The sequence below is a fragment of the Panthera pardus genome, unplaced genomic scaffold (assembly GCF_024362965.1).
Source record: "Panthera pardus isolate Hobbes unplaced genomic scaffold, ASM2436296v1 HiC_scaffold_20, whole genome shotgun sequence".
NCBI classification, from domain to species: domain Eukaryota; kingdom Metazoa; phylum Chordata; class Mammalia; order Carnivora; family Felidae; genus Panthera; species Panthera pardus.
In genome coordinates this window covers 32,583,923-32,602,994 of record NW_026526766.1, presented here as the reverse complement: position 1 = coordinate 32,602,994, position 19,072 = coordinate 32,583,923, and the positions used below count along the sequence as shown (strand labels likewise).

The 19,072-nt window shown below is 39.9% G+C and overlaps 1 protein-coding gene and 1 long non-coding RNA gene across 17 annotated transcripts in view; one reads left to right on the top strand and one right to left on the bottom strand.

Moving 5' to 3' along the window:
- KDM4C (lysine demethylase 4C) overlaps positions 1 to 19,072 on the bottom strand; it is a 437,058-nt gene that overhangs the window by 74,726 nt on the left and 343,260 nt on the right. The window lies entirely within an intron of this gene.
- On the top strand, positions 4,479 to 17,641 carry LOC109260122 (uncharacterized). The gene is made up of 2 exons (XR_002076880.2): positions 4,479 to 4,687; positions 17,270 to 17,641. It is a non-coding gene; the product is annotated as an uncharacterized LOC109260122 (long non-coding RNA).

The window sequence follows — 19,072 nt, the reverse complement described above, 5'->3', positions numbered from 1 at the left end:
TTTCAATACTTATTAAATATCATGTGTTAATCATGTGTTAATCATGTTGTTATTATGTTAACAATAATAACATGTTATTATGTTATTATGTTAACAATAAATAACATGTTGTTAACATGTTAACACATGTTAATCATGTGTTAATCCATTCTTTCGGCCATTTCAATACTTATTAAATATCTTCCATATAAAAGGTACTTTGCTAAATGTGAAAGGAGATATAAAAGTGAAAAAGATATAATCTGTGTATTTAAGGAGCTCAATCTGGCATACAAAAATAGCTGTAACAAAAGCTTTGCAGTGGTCATCACAATAAGCAAGATGAAGTGCTACTGGATTTGGAAGGAGAGAGGGCTGGAGAACCAAGGTGAGGCCAACATGTGGCCTCAGTTGGTCACTTCCCCCGCCCCCAGCACTTCTACCATCCTTCTCTCACTGAGGGGAAAGACAGGATGACCTTCATGACAGCCATTTGAGGGACACCACATACAGGACAAGACAGCAGGTATGATTCTGCTTGAATGGCTCAGGTCATGTGGCAGCAGAGCTCAGGCAAGTGACCTGTGCACCTCTCTGAACTGAGGGCACAAGTCACCAAGTCCAGGCACTGTCAGGTCAGTTCCATCAGGCTGGCTCTAGAGAACTTGTAATAAAGTAAAAATGGGATTTCTCCAAAGCCAGAAGTTTCCTATAACTAATTTCTTGGAGTTTAGAGACAACGTGCAGTGCTTTCTTACCAGGTCAGACACTGCCTTGGAGAGCGTTGGGGACGTTCTATACATCAACCGAGCCTGCAGCAGCAGGGATACAGGGTTTGCCACATGGTTCAGAGAAGCTGCCAGCAGGGTTTTAGAAAACTAGGGAGGCTAGCAAAAGCAGGTGGTGCTCACCTTGGAAGGACCAGCAGGTGTTAGCCAGTGCATGTGCAGTAGCATGGGAAAGAGGAAGGACATTCTAGATAGATGTAACAAAGCTCAGAGATGGAAAAACAGGCAAAACTAACTGAAGTGTGAGCAAAGCTAAGGGATGAAAGGCTGGAAAGGCAAGATCTCAGAAGGTCTTAGACGGTACCTGACACAAACCTCACCTTCTCTTGCCAAGATGAGAGACTGAGGAAGGTTTAGTAGTGTTGGTTTATTTTAGATGGAAAACAGAACTGCTATTTTATTAGTTTTCTGAGTGACTTAGGTTTAAACCCAGGCAACCAAGCAATTCCCAAACCAGCCCATCCAGAAAATCAGAACAACCTTTGGCTAAGAATGCTTGTTGCTCAGGTATGTCTCTTTGCTTGTCCGTCTTTTGCTTCTCAGGGGTTGGACAAATTCTACTCATCTTCTTACCAAAGGCACCTGGCACAGTTTACAAAGTATCTGGGAAGTATGCTGACCAAAGACCACACTTCTGCCTTCCCTACACAGACAGGATTTCAATAGTATTTGGAAGCCCGCACTGGGAAGTCAGAGAGATGTGGTTTTGACTCTAGTTCTGCACAGGTACAACACAAGGGCAAGTCACGGGAGGGGTGGGGGAAAGGGGCCTGAACACACATAAGTGAAGAGAAGGTCCTGGGGGAAACAGGCTAGCCTCTGAATGCTTCCTGCCCTTCTTTCCTATCCTCCCTCAACATAAAACAGTTTCCCCTCTGCACTTACTACCTGGGCTGCACAGAAAAACCCAGACATAAAAGCAGCATTTGCAAATAAATTAAAGGCAACATCACAATCTCTTGCTGAAATAGGCACTTCACTGATAGTATATAGCAGCATTTGCTGAATCACAAAATAGGCAATGTTATCTATGTTGGGAAAAATCAATCACTTATCATTTCTACTTCTCTAACAGCCTGTTTGGATTCCACCCTTCATTTCAAGTTTATTTCAAATTTAAAGGGCAAAGGGGGCATACAATTACAGCATACAGAGAGCTTTAGAACAAATCTTATTCCGAGTACTTATTAAGTGTCACTAAACATCTTTCAGCCGATGGGAGGGAAAAGCAAGCCTCCTAAATCACAAAATAAACATTCTCTAAGTACTTTTGTATTTGCATTTTTATTTCTTTTTATGTTAATATTAAAGAGCACCTGTTTCCTAGAGGAAATTTCATTATTTGAAATTACTGTTTACAAGAGATCAAACAGGAATTCTTACTCCCCTTGAATAAAGCATTTAATTGAACTCAAAATTACTGAATTATTTACTTAATTTTTTTTTAAAACCCTCTATTCTTTTTGGTACAAGTAAGCCCTGCTAAAGTTACTGAGGGTGCTCTCCACCCATTTAATAAAAAACAACCCAGATTTGTAAATTACTTGTAACTTAGGAGGATTTCTAAACTCATTTTCTTTAGATCTCTCTGAATTAAGGTTGGAAATGATAATATTTTAATCATTTAATTCTCAGTGTTAAATTTAAAAAGAAACAATTTTCCTGTTTCACACAACTTTGGAAGGCTGGCTTACAAAGCTTTCCGCTGCTCCAAGGGCAGCCCCACCCTCTGCCCCTGGCCAAAGAAACTTTATTTATTATGAATATCAGATATGATTTGCTATTGGCATTATCAAATCAAGGACCATAAAACATTTTCTATTTATTTCTGGCCTTGAGCCTGACGTTCTAAAGATATTTGACCAAAAAATAAATAAATCAAAGACAGAGACCGTAGCAGTATTTGTTTTGAGACAGTGCAAACATCCAATCCCATGAAAGACTGCAGTATTGTTTTGTTCAATGTTTTTTTTTTTTTTTTAGAGAGGTGCGTATAGTTTCTTAAATCTCTGTTTTCTGTAGATTTATTGAAGTTTCTTAAATCTCTGTTTTCTGTAAATTTATTGCATTCATTGGTGAAATCTGGGTTGGAAGAGTAAAAACATTTCCCATTCGTCAGTCTGCAATGAGGGAACTAGGTTGTGTGAGTCAGGTTCTAAGCACCTCTCTCATATCCAACTTCCCACACGCGTTTTTTAGCAGTTTAAATGAACAATTATATACACTCCTACTGCATATGTTTATCTCAGTGAATGGTTCTTATTCAGGTGGTTGGGAAAAGGAAACATCCAGAAGCCTCATCAGTTTTCGCTGAAGGCTCTACAAGCTGCTGTCCTGGGACATGCTTCCTGCTTTGAGCACCAGAGCTGTCCCAAGACCCCTGCATACATCTGACCCTTATTAGAGACTGTCACTTATGAAGTACTTGGTCTGTGGCCTGCCCCAAACCCTTTGCCTCTTGTCCTTCGATTATGCCAGCCTTAGACCACATCGAGAAAATTTACGCTTACATTATAATGCCCTGGCAACGTATGCCCAAACAACCCTGAGGAAGCAGCGATGAAAAGCTATAAAGTTAATGCGGTGCAGATATGTCCCATGTGACTTTTCAGAGGAAGAACCTCTCCAGTAGAGACGACTGTGGTCCTGCAAAGAGCTGACTGAAGGTGTGAACAATCCAGAGCCTATCCTATCTTCTGCGGCCTCCATCCTACTGCCTTTCCTGTTCAGGTTTCTACAACAGTAGCTTCAGGAGAAAAATCACCAGTGAGCTTGAGGATTTATCTTCTAGATAAGACAAATTATCTTTCTCAGTTTCAGAAGTGGACAAAAGGCAGTAAAACAGGCTCTCGTCAAAGGTTTAGGACTGAATCCTAATGCTGTCCCCAATGAGGCCCTGAATTTGCATTACCAATCAGGGATATTACTTCTGGATTATTTAGGTAGACTTCCTTTGAAGAATAGTGAATGATCTATTCGTGGGTAATTTCTCCAAGCTTAGTTACCACATCGGTCAAGTAAAGATGACAGTAACAACTATCCCTCATGAGAGTGTTCTCAGTGTTAAAAGAAATGACATACATAAAAAGTTTTGTACAGTACCTAAGACACAATAAGAACTAAGCAATGCTGCCCCATCTGTTCCAAAACCTTAACACTCTCCAACACTAGCCCAACTCCTCACATTCTAGAAACCCTGAGCCTCTTCCTTCACCCAGGTAATAGAGATCATCAGGCATGAAATTCCCCACCTGTCCTGCCCTCCCCTCCACCTTCAGATCCACAATTTCAAAATATTTATACTCACAATTACTCAGAAATTAGGTAACGATGGCTTTGTCACATCTTGTTATTTAATGCTTTGGTAGTAAAGCATGTGTTACCATATCACAAGCTAATTTTAAAACTATTTTAATAAGTGCATTTAAATATAATTGTCTCCTATGTAATCCTGTATATTTTATTTTAAAAACTTAAAAACATTTTTCTGAAAAGAGATCCATAGGCTTTACTAAAAATACTGCCAAAGGAGTCCATGGAACAGAAGAGTTAAGAACTCCTGACACAGAACTATTAAAAATGTCCACAGTCACTACGGACACCGTGATTACAACCATGCACACAAATGAACAGAGACTTCAATGAAGAACATCATGTTTAGGTTAGTGGAATTCTGGGTTTTCTTTTTCTCCTCTAAGGTTGTTGCTTTATTGTTTTTACAATAATATAAAAAAAAAAAAGGATAGGGCATAAACCATGATATCTTTAGACCTATTTTTTCCTCTCCTATCATTTCAGGATCAGAAGTAGCCAACTTACTCCCCCAGTGAACCAAAGGCACCATGTACTACCCTCTGTTTCCCTGTCTTTGCAACTAGCCATGAACAGGTCACAAAAAGGTGTACAGCTGCAACAGAGGAGTAAGTCAATTCCAAAATTGCTGATTTTCTTCATGAAAATGATAATGCCTTATCTACATTGTATACAACATTTTTCTTTTGTGAAAAATTGGCTGATCAACTTCAAACTGATGTTAGACCAACCCAGCAATGAATTCTTCAGCCAAAGGGTGGGAACATTAACTTCTTTTAAAAGTTCATTTCAATTAAAAGTAAGTATTTTTTGGATGCTAGGCCACATCTTAATTATCCTTGGCATGGCTCTTATAATAAGCTTTTCATTCTCCCTCTATTTCTTAATGGATTTCTCAATATTTAAAAATTCCATTTCTGTGAGATCCTTCCAAACAGAACAGTGAATTACCCAAGCAGATGTGTGAAAGAACGTGTTCATACGTTAAGAGACATTTACTGCTTATACTATGGCTCGTTGGCAATCATAAAACTGAAGTGTGGTCTTCTATCATTCACATTACTTTTTTAAAAGATGAAGACAATCCAGTTTATCCTGGAATGCACACACTTCTATTTCTGTCATGTGTATGCTTGTGTAGAAAGAGAGTCCCTTCGCTCTCTCCATTCAACAAGAGTCCATCAAGCTTCAAGGTAGTTAACGGCTTGGCTTCAAGTATAAACGGCTTTGGTCTAAGTGTATGTACACATATGTTTTAGTCCTACAACTTCAAGGCCAAAGTAGTACTTTTAAATGGTAAATTAAAAAGAAAAAACCTTTTTGTTTGGAATCCTCTTCACTGGCCCTGGTAAGATTAATGCAACTGAGGGAATAGAAGAGTTCAAGGCCTCGAGATTTTTTTTGTAATAAAGTAAGGGTTGGGGCTCATAATGCTTACTGGTATTTCAGCAATTTTCAGACTAATTCACACCACTTACCCCTACCTGCCAGACTAGAGGCACTGGTAGAGCCTAGAGTATGAGTTCCAGCTTTTCCACTAAGGAGGAGCACTCCTGGGCAAGCACCCCTGTGCCTGCGCCTCAGTTTCTCCAGCTATACTTGGCAGAATCACTGTAGGAATTAATGGGTACAGAAGTGCCCTCTAAACATAAAAGGTTACAAACACGGCCATTGTTACTATTTTCTTTAAAAGATGAGGGGGGAAAAAGAAATAGAATGTGATAATACGTCAGTTCTCTTCAGGGTGCCAAAGCAAAAGGCACCAGTGCTTGGGTATACAACACAAATGGGGCAGAAAATCAAGTTGCACTGTTTATCAGGGGAGTGTACCACCAAGGGACAAAAATGTGTGATTTTTAAACAAATCTTCACAAAGAGTGTAGCAGCATTTGCCGAACCTGTGCAGAGCCCAATGGTAAGACAAGCATCAACAACTCTTCTCAAACTAATCTGTAGCAAGTCTCCTTGATGGACCTGGCCTCACTCAATGTCATGTGATTTTTTCCTGCCAAAATCTTCCCAGCTGTGAGCCGGTATGTTCATTCTTCAATCCTATCTTCCCATTTTGATGGCAAGTGTGATGACTACAGTTTAACTCTTTATCACCAGTGTACGTTTTTCAGATTTATTTTTATGAACCAGGAGGAGTGGGGAGAAATTTCCTTACCAGATTCAGGGTCTGCATCCAGAACACTGAAGTATTTACATTTTTTTCTGCTATAGCCACGTTTAGTAAACTAATTTTTAAAGCAGGGTCACTAAAAGCATGTATCTACCTATGTGCATCTATCACTTATCAAAATATAAGAAGCTAGATATTTGGGCTCACAGACTTGTGTTATAGTACAGACAGCATCTATTTCTACTTTCTTCTAGAAGGGAAAAACTCTATCAACGATTTCAAGTTTCTCAGTTAAACAAAACAAAACAACATCTACATTATTAGGGTGGAAAAATAGTCTATTCTACTACTAGACTTGTGAAAAGTTTGGCAAAATGTCACACAGTATTTTCCTATTTCTCTCAGGTGGATTCAGACCTCCACTCTGTATTAGGTTAAAGCCATTCCCATGAAAATGACAGACTATAAGTTTCCACTGAAAACCATCTTCTTCCCAGGGAACAAAGAGTCACCTGTTCAGGTCCACTTGAAATATTCATGAACTCAGCAGAGAATCAGATTAAAAACAGAGCCCCCAAGCAGTGGAGGCTTTTGGTTTTTCCACCAAGTTTTAGGCTTTTCGATGGTCTTTTCACAACTTGGCTCACCTGTTCATAAAATGGTTCTATGCCCTACCGGGATTATATATTATCTTGCTAATTTTTACCTAATGAAGAAGAACAGGATATACAATTAATTCTTCCCCTTGCAGGTAAAGTTTAGTTATCAGTAGCCATACATGAGAAATCATGTCAGTGGGTTGCTATGCCTACTACCTCTAAATGACATTGGAGTTACATTAGATATACATCACAGGAAACAAATTCTTACATGAGTCAAATCTATCGGTGGAAAGGGGATACACCACACACCCCAAAGTCATGTAAAAATGGTGCTGTTGTTTTGAATGGCCCACTACACTGCACCTTCTGTAAAAACGTTAAACAGCATCATAAAAAAATCTAGTCCATTCCAAAGCCATCCCTTTATTTGATCACACCAGACACTAATGCAAAGGAAGCTTAACCCTTCTGAAAACATTTTAAGCCTGATCAAATTAAAAGCAGCACCAGAGGGATTATTATTATTTTTTTTTTTAGCAAGAACCCACAAGCAATTTACTTGACTACAGGAAAAAATGCAAAGAAATCCTTTATCACAAAATAGCTTCTTAACTCTTTCCACCAATAAACCTTCCATCCATCCAAGAATGCCTATCCTCCCTGCTGATAACAAGCTGTGGAGATAAATATTTTATTCTTTTTCTATAAAACCCCAAATGATGTTTTCAAATAAAATAAAAATAAAACTACCACATGCCACTGTCAGAAATGGTCCTAGAAGAGGTAAATGTCATTTTAAAGGCTGTGTGTTAAAATATTTAGGAGAAAGAATGTACTTGTCAAAGTTCCCACAGAAAGCTCCAAAGAGGTTATAAGTGCATTTATCAAATTTTCATCTACCTTAAAGCTGACCTACTGGGGAAACCACAGAAAGCCTGGCCTTCTGTTATGAGGGAGCTGGAGGTTTAGAGCTCTGGGCAGTAACAGGGTCACAGTCAAGTACAAGATGAGGCTTGAGACAGATTCTGCAACGACTCCCAGGGAAGGCACCATCACTCGGTGGCAGACTTCAGCATCCTGCTTTAAGCCACGGTTCAAACTAAGGAAGTGAACCCATCTGATGGACCATCAACCTTCCTGGGGAGAATTCTGACCTCTCACATCAAACCTAGCAAAGAAGTACCAACCAAATATTAGCAAAAGAAAGGCCAAGCCAGCAAAATACAGGAAGGATTTTTTTTTAAGTCTAATTTAAATAGCTTCCATACCCTACCCTTTGGGAATTATATTCAGTAACTTTTTTTTTAACAAGGAAAATTTGGTTTTAAGGAGCTTATGGGAACATTTAACTTAGACTGGAAAGGTTATTTGCTCAGTGTTAGGCTAAAAGCCAAAATCTACTTTTAGCCAGAGATGATTTTAATATTATACCTCACAAGAGTATTGTCATGTGAGCAGCCGGTGTGATAAGCAGTGTAGTAAAGTTATGACTTCCCCCAAAGACCCATTAAAATGTATTATTAAGTGGAAAAAAAGTTCAGAAAATCCAAAAGGAATCTGTCTGTACTATCTCAGAAACAGTAAAAATGGTCTCCAACTTATCACTTCTTTGCTCTGCCTACCAGTAAGTAAATACAGTGAAGAACTCAATGCTGATGCAAAAGAGGATGAGAGTGCCTGACAGCTGTGTGCCACTGCAATGTTCTGAACATAATCTTTCCTTGAAATGTGCAATGAAGGAATCTATGGTGAATTCGAGTGACTGTAAAAAATAATATACATGCGGAAATTCCATGATATTTTTTAAATTACCCAACCCGTAATATATGTAAATTAGAAACGTTATTTTGAAGACAAATAGTAACTTTTTCCAATTGTAGTTTTTATAATTCTAGATTTTAATAACTCCAATATTTTTCTTCTTCCTTTCTGTTTTGGTTTTTAACTCATTCAACTTTTCCCCTTCATTGGTTCTTGAAAATTTTCTCCCACCTCTTCAATTAAAAACAAAAAAAAAAAAGAAATGTAATAACTTCATTTAAGTCAAGCAAATGTGCTTTAGAAAGCTCGACCAAATATCGACTTTCTCACCCAATCCTGCAAGAATGTGTAAGCACACTTGCAAAGGAGGTCCAAGCTGCTATGGAAACGACATTCTTTCTTCATAGTAACAATACTCCCGGCTGAGGATGGCTGGCATGCAGGCACCCAATCCGAGCCCATCAACAGCTTGTGGAGTGGACAGATGAGGCGTGGAAAATATTTTAAATTAGTTCATTTATCTTGTCGAGACACAGGAAACGGCAACAAATTTCTCACATAAAAGAAAAAATAGAGAAAGACAATGCACCCATGGCAATGTGTAGCAAATTTAGTCCATTAAGTCAAACCCTTCAGACTATTTCATACTGCCTAATAATAGCCACATTTCATATCTTGAGGGAATTTTTTATGATCAAAAGATCTAGGAGGATGGCTAGGAATCACTGACTACTTTTCATTATTCGATGGACTCAGATTTTGAAACTCAAAAAGTTTCTAAATCAATGGTTTTTGACTGATCCTGGGTAGATCTTGGGTCAATATTAATCCTAATAAGGCTAAAACATTGCAATAAGGAACTGAAAGTTCTCAAAGAGGAGCTCAAAAATGCCACTTAGGATGAGCTATGCAGCGATCATTTATGGATAATGAACCTCCCCTAAAGTGAATGGACAAAATGGCCTTTGTTGCAGCTCCCCATTCCATGGTGGACACCCCAGGAACTTCTGACTTTTGGTTTCTTCCCACCTGAGTGTCTGGCACCGCACCACCTGTGCAGTGGTCTGTCACCTCCTGCTTCAGGAGTCCCTCCCAGGAGGAAAGCAAGCAAGTGTACACGAGAGAGCCAAACACTAGTACTGAGATCCACTGAGAATCAGGGACTTGTGTGAAACATAAGGTCCCACCCCAGCCCCCAATTAGAATTTCTGATTCATAGTCTGAACAGGGGCTCAGATATCTGTATTGTTCATACACTCCCAAGCCAGAGCTGGAAACCACCGTAGCATCCCAAACCAGCCTCCTTCACAAACCAAAAACAGATAGAATTTTGAAAATCTATATGCTCCTTCGCACAGTTTTAAGTAGACATATAAAATTTCTCATAACTTTAAGTAATTATAAAAGTTATAATTCCTCTGGGGCACCTGGGTGGCTCAGTTGGTTAAGCATCTGACTCTGCCTCAGGTAATGATCTCTCAGTTCGTGAGTTCAAGCCCCACGTCAGGCTCTGTGCTGGCATCTCAGAGCCTGGAGCCTGCTTCGGATTCTGTCTCCCTCTCTCTCTGCCCCTAACCCACTCACACTCTGTCTCTGTCTCTCTCAAAAATAAATAAGCAGTGTGGGCACTTGGGTGGCTCAGTCAGTTAAGGGTTCGACTTCATCTCAGGTCATGATCTCATGTTTCGTGAGTTCGAGCCCCATGTCAGGCTCTGTGCTGACAGCTCGGAGCCTGGAGCCTGCTTCAGATTCTGTGCCTCCCACTCTCTCTACCCCTCCCCGATTCATGCTCTGTCTCTCTCTGTCTCTCAAAAATAAATAAAAGATTTAAAAAAATTTTTAATAAATAAACATTAATTTTTTTTAAAGTTATAATTCTTCTGTATTAAATATTGATGTTTAGAAAAAAAAACACATCTCTACCCCTCCCATCCATTTAAAAATCATGAAAGAACAGGCGCTTCTTTCACAGATGTTATAGCATTCCTTCTTCTTTTTAAACTTATATTATCTATATTCTACTTCCTCCACAGAATTTTATCTGAAGATACTTTTATGCTCAAAGCCCTTTTATTGACCACTATCATAATCCTCTGCATAACAAAAACATGCATATTAATTGAAGTTTCAGTTTTTAATTTTCCTATGACAAGGCTCTAAATTTTTTTTTAATTTTTTTAAACGTTTATTTATTTTTGAGACAGAGAGAGACAGAGCGTGAACAGTAGAGGGGCAGAGAGGCAGGGAGACACAGAACTGGAAGCAGGCTGTCAGCACAGAGCCCGACGCAGGGCTCGAACTCACAAACTGTGAGATCACGACCTGAGCTAAAGTAGGATGCTTAAATGACTGAGTCACCCAGGAGCCCCGGGAGAAATGTATCTATTAACCAGATAAACAAATGAAGATTCTTTTAAATTAGCTTATATAAATATGGGTTTATTTTGCACACTGATGGAGTGAGACAAGTTTCAAGTGTCACTTAAATTGTATTTTTCTTTTAAAAAAAAAAAGCACTCACATCAGTAAGTGGGTAGAAATATAAGAGTTCTGTTGCAGCAATATCTCTCAATTCTTTTGAACTCCTTCCAAGTCAGATGCCCAAATGCATACCAGCCCCCATCCAGCACTATCTAATGGCTGATATCCTTTGGGAGCTCCTTCAGTTTTGTCAAAAGTAAAGGAGCCATGTGAGTGGCAAATAAATACATGTTACCCTGTCATTACTTTCAGTTTGCAACTTTATTAAGACCAGTATTTTGCACCCTACCTCTGTTTAGCATGCCAGAGGTCTTTCAACTTGGGGCAGGAGCCGTGTCCCACCATAAGATTAGAAATGAGGGAGAGTCAAATGGGAGACTGACTGAAGGGCAGGAGGCCAGAAGACCCTATAGACTTCAGGCCTGCTCTCGGGCAGACAAACTTTAGGGAAAAGTATGAATTACCCATGGGCCTGTCCTTATGAAGGTACTCAGGGGGTGTATACCAGTTTGAAGGTTCTTGCAAGATGATCCTGCAGCCCATGATTGCAGGGGTCTTCTGGTGGCACCTACAGTTACCCAAGGCAGAGAGCACACTGATAGCAGCTCAGACAGAAGAAAGGACTAAACAGGGTGGTGTCCAGTACAGTGCTTACTTCCCAAGGACAGTGTGGCAGATGGGGCGGGGGCACTAGAACTGAAGGAAGGGTGTGAATATCCCTCTTAGAGGAGCCTATCCCAAAGTGGACTCTCCTGGCTCCACGATCTCCCCCAGCCTCACTCTTCTATAAAGAATCCATTGGGAAACACAGCACAAAATGTGGATAATTATTTCCCTCTGTGGTAGAAGGCATATTTACTCAGCAGAGTAATTCTGTTCTGATACTGCTGTTGCACGAATCACTGTACATAAGAGGACCCAAGACCAAAATCCTGAGTGGCCTAACTCTGAAATCCACAATTAGGGCTGGTGGAGTTTCAAAATATAGAAATATCTACCAATTTTTAAAACTTTCCTGCTTGATGTGGTATTCAAATATACTAGAGATGAATATTTTTAATGAAAAATAATAAAAGAAAGAAAAAGGAAAACACGAAATTCTTCCGCTGCATGCTCCATTCACCTCAGGAGGGGTTAACGTAGAAACTCAGTGGGGAGCAACGTTTTCTATAAATGCTAAAATTATCTCACCATATAGTCTGAGAAGAAAAACACAACAACAGGAAAAAAGTTTTTAAAAGTCCACACTCCTGTGAGCAGAGGAGGGGCATGGGACCATCACCCTAACGCCTGCCTTTCTGCATCTAGCAGGAGCTTTCAACATGATGCCATCCTCAAGCAAGATTAAATGTCATCCAAGGACCCAGAGCTGCCCAAGGGTCAGCCATCATGACTCCATATCTTACAGCATAAAAGTCAGGTTAAGCATCAGACTAGAAAGAATCTATTTCTCCCTTCCTTTCATTTGTTCCTTAGTTCTCTCTAAACAATTAGAGTTTGTTGGAAACAACTCATTGGCTCTTTGAAACTAGGAAAGGAAAAGGGAAGACAGATCCTAGAATATTAATTTTGGAACTGAAAGGATAATTTACCTTAGAAATGAAGAAACTAAGGCCTGAAGAGGATGAGCATTTGCCCATGGTCACACAACCACGGCCAGGATGCCCGTGTAGGCCATGCTGCTCTCCTCTGCCACACTGCTCCAGGGTTCCTGCATCATTCTACTTGGCTCCCATCCCACCGGCTTCTTTCAGTTCCCTGATGTGCCTAGCTGCTACCCCCTTCAGGGTCCTTGAATGTACCACTCCCTTTACCTACATAACTCCCTCCCCTCTTCCCCTCCCATCACTACCTTCATCTTGGCTATACCTACCCACCTTTAAGCTCTGAAATGTCATTCCTTCAAGAGAATCCATTCTTGACCCCACAAATTAACTTAGTCTGCCTGATAGATATTCTTGCAGCACCACACGTCTTCATAATCATTTTTTAACATATCTCTCTACTTAGACCTATGAGCTCTAAGAACTCAAGAACACTGGAACTAATATGTCCTTGTTCATGTTTATAAGCCTTTATGTGTAACCCCTTATAAGTAACTTCTCAGGGCCTGGAACATATTTACAGACAAATTTAATAAATATTTACTACATGTCAGACATTGCTTTCAGGATGTTATACAAACTATTCACTTAATCCTCTAAACTCCATGAAATAGGTAACACAAATATTTCCACTTTACAGAAGAAGAAACTGAGGTACAGAGCAGTTCAGAAACTTCACCAAGATCACACAGCTTGTAAGTGGAAGAGTTATTTAAAATACATACAGTGTGATACTCTACATGGAAAACCCAAAAGACTCTACCAAAAGACTGCTAGAACTGATACATGAATTCAGCAAAGTCACAGGGTACAAAATCAATGCACAGAAATTGGTTGCATTTTTATACACCAATAATGAAGCAACAGAAAGAGATATAAAGAAACTGATCCCATTTACAATTGCACCAAGAACCATAAAATACCTAGGAATAAACCTAACCAAAGATGTAAAAGATCTATATGCTGAAAACTATAGAAAGTTTATGAAGGAAATTTAAGAAGACACAAATAAATGGAAAAACATTCCATGCTCATGAACTGGAAGAATAAGTATTGTTAAAAGGTCAATATTACCCAAAGCAATCTACACAGTCAATGCAATCCCAATCAAAATTGCACCAGCATTCTTCCCAAACCTAGAACAAACAACCCTAAAATTTATATGGAACCACAAAAGACCCTGAATAGGCAAAGTAATATTGAAGAAGAAAACCAAAGTGGGAGGCATCACAATCCCAGACGTTAGCCTCTACTACAAAGCTGTAATCATCAAGACAATATGGTATTGGCACAAAAACAGACACATAGACCAATGGAATAGAGAACCCAGAATTGGACCCATAAATGTATGGCCAACTAATCTTTGACAAAGGAGGAGAGAGCATCCAATGGAAAAAAAGACAAGTCTCTTTAGCAAATGGTGTCCAGGAGAACTGGACAGCAACATGCAGAAGAATGAAACTAGACCATTTTCTTACACCCTACACAAAAATAAACTCAAAATGTATGGAAGACCTGAATGGGAGACAGGAAACCATCAAAACCCTACATGAGAAAGCAGGTAGCAACCTCTTTGACCTCAGCCACAGCAATTTCTTACTCGACACATCTCCAAAGGCAAGGGAATTACAAGCAAAAATGAACTATTGGGACCTCATCAAGATAAAAAAAAAAAAAGCAAAAAAACACTTCTGCACTGCAAAGGAAACAATCAACAAAACTAAAAGGCAACCAACGGAATGGGAAAAGATATTTGCAAATGACATACAGGATAAAGGGCTAGTATCCAAAATCTATAAAGAACTCCAAACCTGAACACACCTCCACCTCCAAACTCCACACCTGAAAAACAAATAATCTATTAAAGAAATGGGCGGAAGACACGAATGGACACTTTTCCAAAGAAGACATCCAGATGGCCAACAGACACATGAAACGACGCTCAATGTCACTCATCATCTGGGAAATACAAATGAAGGCCACACTGAGATACCACCTCATGCCAGTCAGAGTGGCTAAAATGAACAAATTAGGAGACTATAGATGCTGGTGAGGATGTGGAGAAACAGGAACCCTCTTGCACTGTTGGTGGGAATGCAAACTGGTGCGGCCACTTTGGAAAACAGTGCGGTGTGAATGTTCCTCAAAAAATTAAAAATAGAACTACCCTATGACCCAGCAATAGTACTACTAGGAATTTATCCAAAGGATACAGGAATGCTGATGCAAAACGGCATGTGTACCCCAATGTTTATAGCAGCACTTTCTACAATAGCCAAATTATGGAGAGAGCCTAAATGTCCATCAATTGATGAGTGGATAAAGAAGATGTGGTTTATATATACAATGGAATACTACTTAGCAATGAGAAAGAATGAAATCATGCCATTTGCAGCAACATGGATGGAACTATAAGGTATTATGCTGAGTGAAATAAGTCAAAGAAGGACAGATTATCATATGTTTTCACTGATATGTGGATCTTGAGAAACTTAACAGAATGCCATGAAGGAAAGGAATGGGGAAAAAAAATAGTTACATGGGGGGGGGGCAAACCACAAGAGACTCTTAAATACAGAGAACAAACTGAGGGTAGATGGCAGGGTGGGGGAGAGGGGAAAATGGGTGATGGGCATTAAGGAGGGCACTTGTTGGGATGAGCACTGGGTGTGGTATGTAAGCCAACTTGACAATAAATTATATTCATAAAAAAAGAATAGTTTGCAAAATAAACCTAGTCATAAATAAATAAATAAATAAATAAATAAATAAATAATACATGCAATGTGCACTGGGTCTCGTTTATGGTAGCAGCTTTATGAATGATCAAAGAGACCTGCATTAGGACATAATCAATGCTTGGAACAATTATTATCATTATTTAAGTTTATTTATTTATTTTGAAAGAGACAGAGACAGCACAAGTTGGGGAAAGGCAGAGAGAGAGGGAGACAGAAATCCCAAGCAGGCTCCATATGGCCAGCACAGAGCCTGATGTGGGGCTCGAACTCACAAACCATGAGATCATGACCTGAGTTGAAACCAAGAGTCAGACGCTTAACCTACTGAGGCACCCAGGAGCCCCCAACACTTAGAACAATTACTATAGGACAAGCCCACTGGGCACTATGGCAACATTTTCCAAAAGCATATGATTGAACAGACTTTATATTATCTTTCATGCTCTAGTAGAAACAATCTCTAAAACCTCAGTGGCTAACAACACAAAATGTTTATTTCTTGTTCATGTCAAATGCTGGCTATGACTCTGTTCTGGGCCTTCTTTAATCTGGGATCAAGGCTGAGGGCACATCCCCCATCAGAACCAAGCCATTGTCACAGATGGTGGCACCATGCAGGGGCTCCTAAAGCTTCAGTTTAGTAGCACTCAGGTCATTACCATGGACATTAAATTAAGAGCTCCCATGCTCATTATTTTCTTTCCTTAAGTTCCCCAGTGCATTAGAAGCAACCAACTAACTCCATTAAGATTATTTTCACTAAAATGCTCATGGTTACTTAGAGTCTGTCTTCTCTAGGCACTTGATTACAAGGACCTAAAGGCGATGATCTGAGTAACTCTTTGCCACAGCTATACCACAGACTACCAGTTGAATCCTTTCTATAAATCTCTAAGGCTTTTTAGTCCTGTCTCTACATAGTGCTTTTACTCATTCAACCTTATCCCAACTGAAAAACCCCTTAATGACCTGGACCAAAATTCTCATAGAGGTACAGTGGAGAGACCTCGCCTATCTTTCCTTTGAGAGAAGGGACGATAAAGAAGGAATATAATCTAACAATTTTACTGTTTAAATGATACCACTTTGTCTCATATGGAACTTAACTTCTATTTGCCCGGGGCTCTTTACATGTGATAATTCATGATTCGTTATGTCTTTGGATGTTAGATATGATTATCTCATTTTACAGGTAGCAAATAATATTAGATGCCTAGTGATTAAGTTCCTTGCATTAAGATTCATAGCCAGCAGCAGAACCAGGACAAGAAGACCCCTCCTGGTGTTCTACCCCTTGCACAGAAATGTTAACCTATAATTTCTAATGACTTTGAGCTAAAGTTAAGACATAGCTGGAGTAAACATCACCAATTCCTTTCCCCTGACATACACAAAGGTATCTATTCACACATACTAAATATATATATTTTTATATGCATGTGTGTGCTTTATATATATACACACATATGAACATATGCACAAAACACTGACTCAGAATGGTGGGGGGGAGGGGGTAATGTTCTTGAACTGTTGAATACTTGCACACTGGTGAACTGACAGAACTCTACTTATTTGATAAATAATTAAATACTGTGCTCACTTCTTCATGAAAATAGACAATAGGGAACTGCAGGTCTCATTCCTGCTTGAGACTGAACCCTAACAATGGCAAGGAACATAAATATTAAATAAGGAAAATGCCTGTAATGTTTGGTGCTATATTTTATCACTTCTCCTAAATCTGACAATTTCCTTTTATTGCATACAACTTGATCATTCATTCTGTTGAACAACAGACATAAGCCCCTATTGTCAGCTCTCTGTTTTGCTACTGCAAATGCTTGACAAAATTGCCCGTTTCATTTTTTATTCCCTATAGATCTTTCTGCCCTCAAGGAAGTGGCTCTGAAGCAGTGTGAGATCTGGAGTGGAGCATGACAACCCAGCAGTCTCAAGATGAAGTGTCAAGTCAGCAGACAAAGCTGGCTGCAAAAGCAAAGCAGACTCTCACAGGAAAAGGACTGCCTGCAGCCCTCTGGCAGCATGCTGGGACTCACAGGCAGGACACAATCAAAGCTCTGCTTCTGCAAATGGTTACATGTGAAGGACTATCCCTTTCACCATCAACCTCAGAGAAGACCCAAACTACAAGGCTCTGGAAGATCCAATGAACATTTGAGGAGTCACTCTAAATGGGATGCCTTTGTCCCTCGTGTCTTACCTTGATCACAATATAAGTGACAATGCCTGACTGGGTCTCCTAACTCCTCCTAAATCTCACCTGCTAGGAATCCTGATATGAAACACAGGTGGGCACACACTATTCCTAATGGAGTATTGGTTTGAGTCCCTCTGTGCCATTCTAGCAGCCAAGGTTGGAGGGAAATCTTGTAACTTGTCCACTCATTCATCATTTATTTTCTATTTATTTATTTATTTTATATTTGAGAAAGAGAGAGAGACAGAGACAGAGACAGACTATCCGAAGCAGGCTCCAGGCTTCAAGTTGTCAGCACAGAGCCCGATGCAGGGCTCAAACCCATGAACTGTGAGATCATGACCTGAGCTGAAGACTGACACTTAACCAACTGAGCCACCCAGGCACCCCCACTCATTCATCATTTAAGCCTTTTCTGGGTATGGGCTCAGGCCCCACCTGAAGCTCTAGTGATGCAAAGACGAACAGATTACAGTCTCTGTCCTGCAGGAAGAACAGAATCCCCAGAGAAAGAACTTTCTGGAATATTTCTTTGGTGATTTCATTCTCAGAGCCACCATGATGCCATTCACAGGAAGACAGGCCAAGCCAAGAGAATGGCACTTCATGTCTAAATGTAATCTACCCAAATACCTTCCTAAAAAGTCCTTTGGCCAGTAATTAGCTCTTTAGTTCCTGCACCATCCAATCTCTAAAGGAGTGCAAGAAATTTAAAATATTCATCCTGTCCCTTGAGTTTGTGAAGTAACACGTGCCATTGCTTATGAGCCCCTTGGTCTACCTTCTACTGACTGCCCCTCTGAACTCATCTCCAGAGCTTTAGACACTTATTTTTCAGACACCAGAAACCCAAAGGATTTCTTCCATCAACATGAAGAGGTCTGTCTTCATATTTCTTTATGCAAAGCAGCTATTCTACTTCCTAGATTTCCCCATTACTCCTACAGGCTCTGGGCCCATGGGTGTGTTCAATGTTTTTCAACAGAAATGTCAGGTGTGATTCTGGCACTTATGGTTGCCAACATCTTCAAAGTGGATGAATACCAGGGATGTACTCCTGGAGGCACTATCAGTCGCTGGGTTAGTAACACCTATGAAAGCGGATGATCTCCTCTGATCTTTTACGTACCTGTGTGGAGAACACATGCTCAGGTTTCCCTCTGTTGCTCCTTGCTTGCAGTGAATTTGGCGTATTGTGTGGGGCATGGGTAGGAATGTTTCCCTTCAGTTATTTAAAACCCTACGGGCGTCAGGCTTGCCAAACCATAAATTTAGGAAATTGCATTCTGTTAGACTAAGTCCTTCCCTTAGCACTTTAGTCACTGAGTTATTCTTCAATTTCTTCCCTACAAACATTTGGCCCAGATCCTGAGGTCCATCCCGTATCAATGTGTCTCTTCGGCACATAAAAGAGATTCAGGAAAGGAGAAGAACAATAAAAATTCAGGTTTACTGGCAGCACTA